The sequence below is a fragment of the Heptranchias perlo genome, chromosome 4 (assembly GCF_035084215.1).
Source record: "Heptranchias perlo isolate sHepPer1 chromosome 4, sHepPer1.hap1, whole genome shotgun sequence".
Lineage (NCBI taxonomy): Eukaryota > Metazoa > Chordata > Chondrichthyes > Hexanchiformes > Hexanchidae > Heptranchias > Heptranchias perlo.
In genome coordinates, this window is record NC_090328.1 from 7,456,922 (window position 1) to 7,470,946 (window position 14,025).

The 14,025-nt window shown below is 44.8% G+C and overlaps 1 protein-coding gene across 3 annotated transcripts in view; it reads left to right on the forward strand.

The window, feature by feature from the left end:
* Positions 1 to 14,025, forward strand: part of fam193a (family with sequence similarity 193 member A) — a 220,711-nt gene that overhangs the window by 95,531 nt on the left and 111,155 nt on the right. The window contains exon 1 of one of the 3 annotated variants that reach the window (XM_067982418.1): positions 9,583 to 9,588. The exons of the other annotated variants lie outside the window; for them this stretch is intronic. The gene's annotated coding sequence lies outside the window, so the exon portion shown is untranslated. Of the gene's footprint in view, positions 1 to 9,582; positions 9,589 to 14,025 lie in introns of those variants that run through there. 3 annotated transcript variants of the gene reach the window in all.

Genomic DNA, 14,025 nt, shown 5'->3' on the forward strand with positions numbered 1-14,025 from the left:
TCGATAACCAGTTCTTTACCCAAACACACGGAACAGCCATGGGGACCAAATTCGCACCCCAATACGCCAACATTTTCATGCACAAGTTCGAGCGGGACTTCTTCACTGCACAGGACCTCCAACCAACACTATACACCAGATACATAGACGACATTTTCTTTCTATGGACCCACGGCGAGGAATCACTAAAGAGACTACACGATAACATCAACAAGTTCCATCCCACCATCAAGCTCACCATGGACTACTCCTCAGAATCAGTTTCTTTCTTGGACACACGAATCTCCATCAAAGACGGGCATCTCAGCACCTCACTCTACCGCAAGCCCACGGACAACCTCACGATGCTCCACTTTTCCAGCTTCCACCCTAACCACGTCAAAGAGGCCATCCCCTATGGACAGGCCCTGCGAATACACAGGATCTGCTCAGACGAGGAGGAACGCGAGGGACACCTGCAGACGCTGAAAGACGCCCTCGTAAGAACGGGATATGACGCTCGACTCGTCGATCGACAGTTCCGACGGACCACAGCGAAAAATCGCATAGACCTCCTCAGGAGACTAACACGGGACGCAACCAACAGAGTACCCTTTGTCGTCCAGTACTTCCCCGGAGCGGAGAAACTACGCCATGTTCTCCGCAGCCTTCAACATGTCATTAATGACGACGAACACCTCGCTATGGCCATCCCCACACCTCCACTACTCGCCTTTAAACAGCCACCCAACCTCAAACAGACCATCGTTCGCAGCAAATTACCTAGCTTTCAGGAGAACAGCGTCCACGACACCACACAACCCTGCCACGGTAACCTCTGCAAGACATGCCAGATCATCGACACAGATACCACCATCACACGAGAGGACACCACCCACCAGGTGCATGGTTCATACTCCTGTGACTCGGCCAACGTTGTCTACCTCATACGTTGCAGGAAAGGATGCCCCAGAGCATGGTACATTGGCGAGACCATGCAGACGCTGCGACAACGGATGAACGGACACCGCGCAACAATCGCCAAACAGGAGGGTTCCCTCCCAGTCGGGGAACACTTCAGCAGTCATGGACATTCATCCACCGACCTTCGGGTAAGCGTACTCCAAGGCGGCCTTCGAGACACACGACAACGCAAAATCGTCGAGCAGAAATTGATAGCCAAGTTCCGCACCCATGAGGACGGCCTCAACCGGGATCTTGGGTTCATGTCACGCTACACGTTAACCCACCAGCGAACAAATGTTATCTGTTTTTAATATAACGGGTCAGTTGCTGTCTTTTCTATGTTTCTACCTCTCGATCTCTCTTTTTTGGTGATTTGTATATTCGGAGACCTTGTAGGTAACACCTGTCTGTCTGCACACTGATTGCCTTGACAACGGGCAGTTGAAAAGACTGTCTGTAATCACCAAGCATTGTTCTGTGATTTATAAATGCGATTTCATTTCGAGGATTTCATTTCCACAACATTCACCTGAGGAAGGAGGAAGCCTCCGAAAGCTTGTGAATTTAAAATAAAATTGCTGGACTATAACTTGGTGTTGTAAAATTGTTTACAATTGTCAACCCCAGTCCATCACCGGTATCTCCACATCATAGTATTTGCAGGTAGTGGAGCAAATTATTGCTCAATGATTACAAAGCATGAGTGAGGATGCTTACAGTTTGCTGAAAATATTCGAGGGCGTAACAAAACCATTACTGACTTCAGTTTTTAGCTTACATCTGTAAATGATTGATGTGCCGGTTACAGCAGTTTCCAGACTATGAAAGAGTGCCCCCAGGCTTCCGCTCTGGGTATTAACATACACTTTGAGTTCTTGTAATCTTTGTCAGTTGCTGACACTTGGCCTTTAGTTGCATAACTATACTGCAATGTTGCAGTACAAGTACTAGATGTAATTGGACTAAAGCAGCATTGAAGATGGGGTGGGAGAGACAATGTTCTGATCTTGTAAGCTGAATCAATTGAGAAAATTGAACCACAAGTGCCCAATCGATTTTTCTTGGTGTATGAATTTCTAATCTCCACTAATCAGATCAATCTGAATTGTAAGTGTTATTGTGGTTTTGACTTTTCAGGCTGCATTCTTTTCTGTTAGATTTGTAAAATAAATGGCTATATGGTGGGAATGAATTATCTTAAATTGATATGAGATAGTAATGGGTGGCCGTGGCACTACCACCCTAACATTAATTTCACCCAATTACTATGGTATTCACAAAACTCATGTTCAGCTTTTTTTCTGTGTCTCTCATTTTAACATTACCGCAGAAGGAACCACCAGTTGTGTGTCTTCAAAAGAGTAATTACAGTACAACTAGTTTTTCCCAAATCAAAAATGTGTCCTCGCACATCCCCTCTTAACAGTAATTTACAGCATATTGATGTAGCATTGAAAGAAGTATACTGGAATCCATCTGCAGTTTGTCATTTTAGCACTCTATGTAATCCTCAGCACAGTCAAAACCCTGCAAGTGTTCAGTCTGCCTGTTTAGGTGCATGCTGTTAAGATACCATGTCACTACTCAAAAAAAAAAAAGCAGTGTGTTCTTCCATGTCCTGGCCCGCATTCCTCCTTCAAATAGTGCTATCAAAGTCGGATTAAGTGCTCATTCATGTCGATGCTGTTACTGGGGTATTGCAGGCACAGAACGGTCGCCACATTTGCCCACATAACAGCCACAGTATTTCAGAAAGTAATTTATGTGAAGCACTCTGACATTTTTAACACGATAAGATTTATTAATGCATGTCTGCCTCCTTCCCTTTCTGCCTGTCTACTCAAGTTGCTTCCACCAGTAGTGACATATCTCTAACCACAAGAGTTGTACAGCTCAAAATGCTTTTCCAAACCCAGCCCTTATTTGAAAAGAAAGACATCATCCAAAAATGTCACACTTTTTTAGTGTCAGCCGGGCTCAATGGTAGCACACTCACCTGAGAAGGTTGTGGGTTCAAGCCCACTTGAGCACATAATCCAGGCTAACACTTCAGTGCAGTGCTGAGGGGCTGCTGCACTGTCAGAAGTGCTGTCTTTTGGATGAGACGGTAAATCAAGGCCCTGTCTGCCTGCTCAGGTGGGCGTAAAAGATCCCGTGGCACTATTCATAGAAGATCATGGGGATCTCCTGATGTTCTGGGCAACATTTCTCTCTCAAACAACATCACTAACACAGATTATTTGAACGTTTATTTTATTACTGTTTGAAGGACATAACTGTGCAATTTGGCTGCTGTGTCTGCCTTCAAAATTAATAAATGGGCTGTGCAGTGCTTTAGAAGGTCCTGAAGATGTGAGAAGTGTTTTATAAATGAGAGTTCAATCATTCGTTCTTTACTGAAATCTTTGTGAATAGAATGTAACTTATTTGAAGTTCACTTAATTTTTTGTAAACTGTTTGCTACTGAATAGGACCACAATTACTATTATTTTTAAAAAAACCTTCAAGCCCTCCTGTGCTTTCTGATCGTCTAGTGCTCTGGATATATCCAATCGATGCATGATAGCAGGCAGGAAGCCTATTTCTTTAAGTATCAACTTGCTATATATATGTGCCTGAATTTAGAAAATGGGAATTGCTGTTCATAAGCTGGCACCCTGCCATTCAGATGATGCGGCTTATTGGAATGCAAACTAAAGCACTGACTGTGATTCTTCACTCACAAAACTGCAAAGGCTTTAAGTTACAGGGTGTTCCCCAAATTTAAGGCTAGAAGGGAAACTCAAGGTTCCCACTCTGTACTCTAGCTCTGAATGCCTTTGTCTTTTTGTCCCTCATGGGTTTCCCTCTCCTTCCTGCTCCAGGCCTGAGCACCCATGTCTTCCCCCACTCACTCTTATCAGCTTTTGCTACTCTACCCTGAATGCACAGGGTATGTCTAGGGATGTCGCCTAGGAATTTGTAATGGGGCCTCAGCTTTTCACTATTTATAAGGCTGCATATAGCGACACAGCTATTCCCGGCCAGAATGACAGTCTCATTGGCTGACACAGTGGTGTCAATGGACGCTCGTCACAAATGTCTTGGATGAAGGAATAGAGTGCCGTATAGCCAAGTTTGCTGACAACACTAAGTTAAATGGCACAGTAAATAGTGTAGATGGGAGCCGAAAGTTGCAGAGGGACATTGATAGATTGAGTGGGCAAAATTGTGGCAGATGGAGTTTAATGTGGGCCAATGCGAGGTCATCCACTTTGGACCTAAGAGTGACAGATCCGAGTATTTTCTGAATTGCGAGAAGCTAGGAACTGTGGAGAAGCAGAGATTTAGGGGTCCATGTACGTAAATCACAAAGTTATTGGGCAGGTGTAAATCACTGTTAGTGGACAGGTTACAAAAAAGAATTAAAAATACAATATAAATTTTAATATAAAGGCAATATAAGCTAGAGGGCACAACTCTAAAAGGAGTACAGGAACAGAGAGATCTGGGGGTACATGTGCACAAATTGTTGAAGGTGGCAGGGCAGGTTGAAACAGTGGTTAAAAAAGCATACAGGATCCTGGGCTTTATAAATAGAGGCATAGAGCACAAAAGTATGGCATTCATGATCAACCTTTATAAAACACTGGTTCGGCCACAATTCGAGTATTGTGTCCCGTTCTGGGCACCGCACTTTAGGAAAGATGTGAAGGCCTTAGAGAGGGTGCAGAAGAGATTTACTAGAATGATTCCAGGGATGAGGAACTTTAGTTGCGTGGCTGGACTGGAGAAGCTGGGGTTGTTCTCCTTGGAACAGAGACGGTTGCGAGGAGATTTGATAGAGGTATTCAAAATCATGAAAGGTCTAAACAGAGTAGATAGAGAGAAACTGTTCCCATTGGCGGAAGGATGAAGAGCCGGAGGGCATAGATTTAAGGTGATTGGTTCTTTTGCCAAAGGTGACATGAGGAAAAGCTTTTTTACACAGCGAGTGGTTATGATCTCGAATGCACAAGGAGGTGGTGGAGGCAGATTCAATCATGACCTTTAAAAGGAAACTGGATAAGTACTTGAAAGGAAAAAAATTGCAGGGCGGGGGATTGGGACTAGTTGGATTGCTCTTGCATTGAGCCAGCGCGGACTCGATTGGCCGAATGGCCTCCTACCGTGCTGTAACCTTTTTATGATTATGAAAAAGGCTAATGGTATGTTGGCCTTAATCTTGAGGGCTGAAATACAAAGGGGGTTAGAAGTTATGGTATAGTCATACAGACCTTTGGCTAGATCCCATCTGGAGTATTGCATTCAGTTCTGGGCACTGTATCTTAGGAAGGATATGATTGTCTTGGAGGGGGTGCAGCGCAGATTCACCAGAATGATACTGGGGCTGTAAGGGTTAAATTATGAGGACAGGTTCCAAAGACGAGCCTTGTATTCCCTTGAGGAAAGAAGATCTAATTGAGGTGTTTAAGATGATTAAAGGATTTGAAAGGGTAGATAGAGAGAAACTATTTCTTCTGGTGGGAGAGTCCAGAACAAGGGGGCATAATCTTAAAACAAGAGCTAGGCTATTCAGGGGTGATGTCAGGAAGCGCTTCATCACACAAAGGGTAGTGGAAATCTGGTACATTCTCTCAAAGAGCTGTTGAGGCTAGGTCAATCAAAAATGTCAAAACTGAGAATGATAGATTTTTGTTGGGCAAGGGTATTGAGGGTTACGGAACCAAAATGGGTAGATGGAGTGAAGATACAGATCAGCCATGGTCTAATTAAACGGTGGATCAGGTTTGCGGGGCTGAATGGCCTACTACTGTTCCAATGCACGTTTCTTCTTGCCGGATGGGGTACGGTAGCATAGTGGTTATCTTACTGGATTTGTAATCCAGAGGCCTGGACTAATAATCCAGAGTCATCAGTTCAAATCCCGCCGCGGCAGCTGGGGACTTCAAATTCAATTAATTAGATAAAATCTGGAATTAAAATACTAGTATCAGTAATGGTAGCCATGAAACTACCGGATTGTCGTAAAAACCCATCTGGTTCACTGATGTCCTTTAGGGAAGGAAACCTGCCGTCCTTACCTAATCTGGTCTATATGTGACTCCAGACCCACAGCAACTCAGCATAGTTCTTTAATTGTCCTCTGAAATGGCCAAGCAAGCCAATCAATTGTACAATCTCGCTGAAAAAAGTCATCATAAGAATAAAACTGGACGGACCACCCGGCATTGGACCATTAGGCACCGGACACGACCAAGGCATACCAAGTAGCACCACGACTGACCGAGCTGGCCAAGTCCCAAAGGACATAGCTGCCAGACTGGGCCTGCGGCAGGTGGTGAGCGAACCAACACAAGGGAAAAACTTACTTGAGCTCGTCCTCACCAATCTACCTGTAGCAAATGCATCTGTCCATGACCGTATTGGTAGGAGTGACCACCGCACAGTCCTCGTGGAGATGAAGTCCCGTCTTCGCACTGAGGACACCATCCAACATGTTGTGTGGCACTATCACCGTGCTAAATGGGATAGATTCAGAACAGATCGAGCAGCTCAAAACTGGGCCTCCATGAGGCGCTGTGGGCCATCAGCAGCAGCAGATTTGTTCCAGCACAATCTGTAACCTCATGGCCCAGCATATTCCTCACTAACATTACCATCAAGCCAGTGGATCAACCCTTGTTCAATGAGGAGTGTAGAAGAGCATGCCAGGAGCAGCACCAGGCGTACCTAAAAATGAGGTGCCTGGTGAAGCAACCATTCAGGACGACATGCATGCTAAACAGCGGAAGCAACATACCATAGACAGAGCTAAGCGATTCCACAACCAACGGATCAGATCAAAGCTCTGCAGTCCTGCCACATCCAGTCATGAATGGTGGTGGACAATTAAACAACTAATGGGAGGAGGAGGCTCTGTAAACATCCCCATCCTCAATGATGGCAGAGTCCAGCACATGAGTGCAAAAGACAAGGCTGAAGCGTTTGCAACTATCTTCAGCCAGAAGTGCCAAGTAGATGATCCATCTCTGCCTCCTCCCGATATCCCCACCATCACAGAAGCCAGTCTTCAGCCAATTCGATTCACTCCACGTGATATCAAGAAATGGCTGAGTGCACTGGATACAGTCAAGGCTATGGGCCCCGACAACATCCCGGCTGTAGTGCTGAGGACTTGTACTCCAGAACGAGCTGCACCTCTAGCCAAGCTGTTCCAGTACGGCTACAACACTGGCATCCACCCGACAATGTGGAAAATTGCCCAGGTATATCCTGTCCACAAAAAGCAGGACAAATCCAACCCGACCAATTACCGCCCCATCAGTCTACTCTCAATCGTCAGCAAAGTGGTGGAAGGTGTCGTCAACAGTGCTATCAAGCGGCACTTAGTTACCAATAACCTGCTCACCAATGCTCAGTTTGGGTTCCGCCAAGACCACTCTGCTCCAGACCTCATGACAGCCTTGGTTGCACAGTGTTCAGTTCCATTCACAACCCCTCAGATAATGAAGTAGTCCGAGCCCGCATGCAGCAAGACCTGGACAACATCCAGGCTTGGGCTGACCGGTGGCAAGTAACATTTGTGCCAGGCAATGACCATCTCCAACACGAGAGAATCTAACCACCTCCCCTTGACATTCAACGGCATTACCACCGCCGAATCCCCCACCATCAACATCCTGGGGGTCAGCATCGACCAGAAACTTAACTGGACCAGCCATATAAATACTGTGGCTACAAGAGCAGGGCAGAGGCTGAGTATTCTGTGGCGAGTGACTCACCTCCTGACTCCCCAAAACCTTTCCACCATCTACAAGGCAGAAGTCAGGAATGTGATGGAATACTCTCCACTTGCCTGGATGAGGGCAGCTCCAACAACACTCAAGAAGCTCGACATCATCCAGGACAAAGCAGCCCGCTTGGTTGGCACCCCATCCACCACCCTAAACATTCACTCCCTTCACCACCGGCGCATAGTGGCTGCAGTGTGTACCATCCACAGGATGCACTGCAGCAACTCGCCAAGGCTTCTTCGACAGCACCTCCCAAACCCGCGACCTCTACCACCTCGAAGGACAAGAGCAGCATGTACATGGGAACAACACCACCTGCACGTTCCCCTCCAAGTCACACACTATCCGGACTTGGAAATATATCGCCGTTCCTTCATCGTCGCTGGGTCAAAATCCTGGAACTCCCTTCCTAACAGCACTGTGGGAGAACCTTCACCACACGGACTGCAGCGGTTCAAGAACGCGGCTCACCACCACCTTCTCAAGGGCAATTAGGGATGGGCAATAAATACTGGCCTCGCCAGCGACGCCCACATCCCACGAACGAATTTTTAAAAAACTCCTACCGACCTCCAACCGCCTCCTGCCCCAAGTGCCCAAATCCCCCACACCTCCATCTTTTTTTTGTCCATTGATTTTTATTATTCCTGTCCCCCACGTCCATGCTTTTATGCCACGTTTTAAAATTTCTTCTCGTGTGGGCGATGATGGGTTAGACCAGTATTTATTGCCCATCCCTAGTTCCCAGAGAAGGTGGTCGTGGGTCGTCGTCTTGAACCGCTGCAGATCGTGTCGTTCTTGGTAGCAGTTTGATATAAGTGATTGACTTGCTTGGCCACTTCAGAGGGCAGTTCAGAGTCAGCCAAGTTCGTGTGGGACTGAAGTCACATATAGTGTGGCAAGTTTCATTCTCCTAAAGGACATTCGTGAGCCAGATGGGTTTTGATGACAATCTGACAGCCTGATGATCACTTTTACTGACACCAGCTTTTTATTTCCCGATATTTTTTTTAAAAACTGAATTCAAATTCTTAAACTGCCATGGTGAGATTTGAACTTGTGTTCTCTGGATTACTGGTCCAGTAACATAACCACTACACTTGCCATACCTTCATACTGCTTACCACACCAAACACCCATACATTCCCTACCTTGCTGCTCTACATTTACCATCTTGGCTCCATCACTGTCACTACTACTAAACCTAGCACCACCTCCCACTTTGTAATATTTAAACCAATGAGCCCTCACCCCGGGTAAATCCTGCATACCTTCTCAATCCCTACTATTCACTATTACTGTATACCTCCTCCTATCCACTTACAGCTGTTCACATCTTCCTCTGTATCCTATAGTTAATTTTAGAGATGAACATTAAACTCACATCATCTACAATTTTCATGGAAAACTTGTCCAAGATGCCATTTTTGGTCTCAAATACTGTGTAATAAAAACCCAATTTGTTGCAAAAAGCCAGTTGTCGAGATAATATATTGTCCATTACTGGGTATAACATGTAGCCCTACTGTTTTATAGCACACCGTGTCCTCCAGCTCAACGTGAGCATCGCCGTAGAAGATCTGCTAGTGCAGACGGTGCTGAATTTGTTTCCTTCCCTGGCTTCGAGGCATGGAGGCGACTTGTTCGTCCCTGGTATTGCAGTGACTGAGATCAGCAAATGAAGCGCACACCAGGGGATTATGTTGGGGCCTTCCTGGCCTGTGTAGTCAAGTCGAAGGAGGCTGTTCATCTGGCAGGACAAGGATGCTTTGATTTCAACATCTGGGAACTGAGTAGAAGTGAATGGAAGCTTTCCCTTTTAGGGTGCTTTTCTGTTGCGAAATAAGGGTGAAAATCCAGAAGAAAGGTTTGCAATGAAAAATATTCCCTCTAAATGATTTTTAGTTCAGCGGTGTATGATGGGCTCAGTGGGTCAGTGGTACTGAGCCATACAGATTAGGGAGCTCTCAGCTTCGATCACCAATTTGTGCTGGGTTAGTAAGGTGACCACAGAAGTCCTCAGTATCCTTCGGCTAGAGGAGGAGAGAAATCAGTCAGAGCTCCCACTCATTATTTGTCCTGGCCAATATTGATCCTTCAACCAACATCACTAACGTAGATTATCTGGTCATTATCACATTGCTGTTTGTGGGAGCTTGTGTGAAAATTGGCTGCCTCGTTTCCTACATTACAACAGTGACTAAACTTCAGTGGTATTTCATTGGCTTTGGGATGTCATGAGGTTGTGAAAGACACTATATAAATTCTAGTTCTTTCTTTACCTCCTGATCCCTGTTGGGAAAAGTGCATGTGTCGTTTTAGGATGGGATTGAGTTCTGCTGTGGTGCCTCGTTTCCTTGAGCAGCATGCTGACACCGTCAGGTCTGTTGCATGAGTAATTGCCTCTTGGGAGGTACTGTGGAGGGTTATAGCCCCTGTGGAACTATGTGTGTGTGTGTGTGTGTGTGTGTGTGTGTGTGTGTGTATCCATCTATCCCTGCAAAGGATTGTCGTAGTGTCGATCATGAAGTATTCTTGCATTTTGAACAGCAGCTTCCTGTCTTTGTTTCCTGATGTTGTGCTTTAAACAATGAACGCATGTTGAATTGCTGCAGTACAGTCTGCAGTACCGTAACCTTGAATTGCGTGCTTTAACTTTCAGGTCTATTTTGAATCTTTTCATAGTCGTACCTAGAGATTCCCTCAAGATTTTCCAGTTCGTATCTTGATTTATTTATTTGTCACAGCCCTGATATTTAAATATATTGTCCTAAAAATAAACTGGCTTCAAGGCAAAACAAACACTGCTTTGTGGGTCTTCTGGCAGTAAATAAAAGAATTTTACATATATAAAAAGAAAGATTTACATTTATATAGCGCCTTTCATGACCTCGGGATGTTCCAAAGCGCTTAATAGCCATTGAAGTGTAGTCACTGTTGTAATGTAGGAAATGTGGCAGCCAATTTGCACACAGCAAGCTCCTCCAAACAGCAATGAGATAACGATCAGATAATCTGTTTTAGTGATGTTGGTTGAGGGATAAATATTGGCCAGGTCACCATGAGAACTCCCTTGCTCTTTTTCATGCCATGGGACCTTTTATGTTTACTTGAGCGGGTAGACTGTTTAACGTCTCACCTGAAAGAAGGCACCTGCGACACTGCAGCACTTCCTCAGTACTGCACTGAATTGTCAGCTTAGATATGTTACGCTCAAGTCTCTGGGGTGGGACTAAAACCCACGATCTTATGACTGAGGCAAGAGTGTTACCCACCGAGCCGCAGCTGACAATATATAGTGCCTTGCACATCTTTGGCTGTGAAGCGCTTTGTGACATCCCATCAGTTGTTGACTGGTGTTTTATAGGCAAACCCCATTGCAGCACAATGAGTGTTGCCCACTTGAGTTTTGTTCTGACCCACTTTTGAATGGAGAAACTGAGGTCAAGTTCCATAATGAAGGGCAGGTTGAAAGGATGAGTTAAAGCTGCTGCCAGAACAAGTATCTTGATGGGCTGGATGAATAAAATATAGTCCAACTGTATTGTAGAAAATTTGTTGAAAAGAAAAGGTTGACAGCCTAAAAATGTAACTGCACACCTGAGACTGGATGAAGCTTAACCAGTGAGGGCACTTTTAATTTTTCTTTTGTTTCTCTATCAATACACTCTGCCCCCTTCTCTTCCCTCCCCCCCCACCCTTATAGCTGCAGGCTCATAAGGAGATGTGGTCCGCAGGGACCGTAGTCTTCCAAAGTGCCTCCCTCGTGGCTGTTGTCAAACCACTGCAAAGAATAACTCCCAACCTAACAGCATTGTGGCAGCACCTTCTCAAGGGCGACTAGGGATAGGCAATGAACACCAGCCTTGCCAGCGACGCCCACATCCCGAGAATGAATTAAAAGAAAACTCTGTTGTTCCGTGCTGTACCCGTGTGCTGCCTGTCACTGTTGCATGGTCATTAGAACGATACCTGGGTCTGACAAATCACAGAAAGTTAGAAATTGGAAACTGCTGGAGGTGGAGTTTGCCTCTTTTTTTTATTGCAGTAGAAGTCCTTGATGGCATACTGTCCATGTCAGAATGCCTGAAAGGACTTTACTGGTTGTTTTGAAATCCTCTTCAAAGTGGGTGTTGGTAGAATTTGTTTGAAATCTGGGACCTAACTTTCCCAGATGCTTTTAAGTTATGAATAACTTGTAGCACTAACTTGAAGTAGTACTAGGTGCAAAAATCTGCAGAGTTATCTGCAATGTGGAGAGCATCAGTAAAAGGTGGTGTGACTCCTAGATAATCTGGGAGTTCTGTACAGTTCTGTCCAATTCAGTGTAGAAAACGGAGCATGAAAAATGTGTTTCCCAGTTAAATGTAGAAGGATGCATGGCTATCTGTGTCACTGGGTTAATCGGATCAGGAGCTTTCTGAAATCTGTATGCGTTGCTACTTTAGAATGATGACAGTTTGGGCCATTTATGATACTTTGTACAATTTGGGTTCCCTGTGGGTGGTTTTCCTCACTTTAATGTCAAGGGTCAGAATCCTAACTCGTGTCTTTCTCGAGCGCCACTTTAGATGATGAATCAGAATGACAGAACGTGGATATGCATCTGCGAGGGCACCACGAGTCGTGAGTGGAGGCCAGACAGTTTATCAGAAGAAAGAAGGAAAAAAGTTATTTGATCAGCTATTCTGTTAACTAGTTGTGTGTAAATCGGGCCCCTTCACTTGGTGAATGGAAGCTAGGATACTCCTGTAGCCTAGTAGTAGTCGGAAAGGAGAAGGGGCAGCACCCAATTCCAACTCAACCAACATTCCACACCTAGAGAGGTTGTGAATGGAGTTCAAGTTGTGCAGAGCAGGGTCCATTGTTAAAGGGACATGGGGCCCAGAGCTCACATGTTGAATACTATTGTAATAAAGTAATGCCAGAAGATCTCTAGAGCACTAACAAACCCACCTTGTTTTCTGCTTCAGGGGAATGGTGATGCATGGGGGTTGTCCTGTTTAATGCATATTGTTTACTAATAAGGCTGCATAGTAAGACATGTAACATGGTAACATCGAAACAGAGTGAGTTTCAGGCAGGAAAAGGTCCATCTAGCCCACCTATCCACACTATTGGGAGAGACATTCCAAGCTTAGAGAGTAAACGCCGATATGGGCAGGTTGGGCCAAATGGCCTGTTTCCATGTTGTTGCTTCTGCATATTTCCTTCATTTCAATTCTGATGTGATAAACTGATATGGATCTCATGGGCGCCCCCAATAGGTCTATATAAATGTTTTCTTTAATTCATGACACACAATGATAAATTTAAACACTCTGGGCCAGCCCATTCAATTACATACTGATGTCAGTGAAAGAAAGGCCATAATGTGTTCCTTACAAGTGAGGCTGGATTGACTGGTTCCTTGTAAATTTTTTAATGTTTGAAACCAGGGATTGAAACTGCAGAAAGCTTCAGTGGAAGCAGGATGGACACTTCAACCAGCTACATTCAAAAACTTAAAGTAATCCTTAGTCTGGGAATAGAAGTACACTTTTGGAAATGATTTGTTCCCAATATTTGTGAGTCAGCAAAAGAAAACACATGAATGTTCAAAAATCCAAGTGCTCAGGGCCTGGGATTAGCTGCTTGATCTGTAATCGCAATTAGCAAGAGTGGGCGGTTGGCCATCCGAGCCAGTGTGTGGGGAAACCTCATTTTCTTTCATTAGGGGGAGAACAGTAAAATACTTTTTTATATTAAAAAAAACTGCACTGGTCACAAAAGAGCTTGTTGCATGAATTGTGTGCTGTCTCTCGAAGATGACTTAATATAAAGACTGAGCTGTGTACTGTGCCACTGCAAGTGTATCTAAAGACAATAAATTGGGATTTGATGCAATAACGGTTTTCCACAAAACAGAAAAGCCTTGTGGCGATGTGTATGAAGTCTGGCTCCTCTCGGGGGTTAGTTAATTGGATAAACTGTTTCCAAATTTGCACACCCCCTTCGCCAATAAAAGCTGTACCACTATTTACTTGGCTTTAATAAGCCCAGGGCATCCAGATAACTGAACCTGAAGTAAAAGGTTTCCAAATGGAAATTGAGATGACTGTTCACCCCCTCCCCTCCTGGTGTCTCTTTCACTTTCAAACTGCTACTTTTTATTAGCATTGCAGATAGGTCCTTAATACAGTATGTCTGTAGTGTAATCTGAAATGCATGTATGCTTCAGTGAAAGAACTTTAATTACTTAAAATAAAGAGCACTGTACCAAGTGCTAGTGTTGTCACTAGGTTTATTTAGCATAATGGTTTGG